This window comes from Leptonychotes weddellii, unplaced genomic scaffold, assembly GCF_054177405.1.
Source record: "Leptonychotes weddellii isolate Sample4059 unplaced genomic scaffold, ASM5417740v2 HiC_scaffold_9125, whole genome shotgun sequence".
Lineage (NCBI taxonomy): Eukaryota > Metazoa > Chordata > Mammalia > Carnivora > Phocidae > Leptonychotes > Leptonychotes weddellii.
The window spans coordinates 1-1,298 of NW_028062808.1; the positions used below are offsets into that span (position 1 = coordinate 1).

Sequence of the window (1,298 nt, forward strand, 5' to 3'; positions counted from 1 at the left end):
ACTAGCCATCTCTTGCTTAGATAGGGCTTTCCTTACTTCACAGTTGTGGCCATTCACAGTATGGTATTTTTGAATGACAATCTTGTCTACAGAGTCATGGTCATCAAATGTTACAAAAGCAAAACCTCTCTTTTTGCCACTGCCTCGGTCAGTCATGATCTCGATCACTTCAGTTTTCCCATACTGTTCAAAATAATCTTAGATGATGTTCTTCATTATCTTCTTTAATGCCACCAACAAAAGTCTTTTTCACAGTTAAGTGGGCACCAGGTCTTTGAGAATCTTCTCTTGAGACAGCCCTCTTTGGTTCCACAACTCTTCCATCCACCTTGTGTGGCCTTGCATTCATGGCTGCATCCACCTCCTCCACAGTGGCATATATGACAAACCCAAAGCCTCTGGAGCGCTTGGTGTTTGGATGTCTCATTACCACACAGTCTGTAAGTGTTCCCCATTGCTCAAAATGGCTCCTCAGACTCTCATCGGTTGTTTCAAAGCTCAAACTTCCGATGAAGAGCTTCCGCAGCTGTTCAGCCTCTTTGGAAGACTCTGACTTAGACATGACAGTGGTGGGAGGGGAGACTTTAACGATGCTTACTCGGTGGAGTCCATGGGCAGAAAGCTACATGACATATTCTTATACTTTAACCAAGTGTCCAATTCAAATTTGTGTTTCACTCAATTCAGAAGTTATTATAGGCTGAGATCTTGAGACTTGCTTTCAAAATAGTGGAAAATGCACATGTCAAGTCCTGAGAGAAAAGTGAATACTCCTGTATGCAATAATATTTTTGGGGAATGATATTATTTATTGGACTAAGACCTCTTTGTTAGACTAAGACAGAGATATCTTATATCAAAAAATTTAAAAATAAAATATTTTATTTTGAATTTGAAATTAAAAACCATAAAGAATTAATCTTAGGAAACATTTTATTCATTGTCACTAAATTTCATAATTAAATTTAGAATTTTTTTTCAGAGAAAAAGTAAAAAAAATGACATGTATTCCAATTAAATTTTCTTCCTTTTGGATATAAATATTTGTTCTTTCTTACGTCTTCGGATACAAATGTTCTTTCGTTCTGTTTAAATTTACAAAATTTTACTGAATTTTGATACTGTCCTCATTGCTTTAGCACACCTACCCTTTATTCTACCCTGGTCATTGTCATTTTTAAATGCCAATTGCTTAGAATCAGCCAATTGAATTTATTCGTGTTAAAATTGATCTCTGCCATAACTATTCATGGAGTCCAGCCTAGTCAAATGTGGCTTTTGGAGCTAGGGCAGAATCA

General features: G+C 36.5%; 1 pseudogene; it reads right to left on the reverse strand.

The window, feature by feature from the left end:
* Nucleotides 1–6: 6 nt before the first annotated feature.
* Nucleotides 7–602, reverse strand: LOC102748912 (heterogeneous nuclear ribonucleoprotein A1-like; annotated as a pseudogene).
* Between the last annotated feature and the right edge of the window lie 696 nt (nucleotides 603–1,298).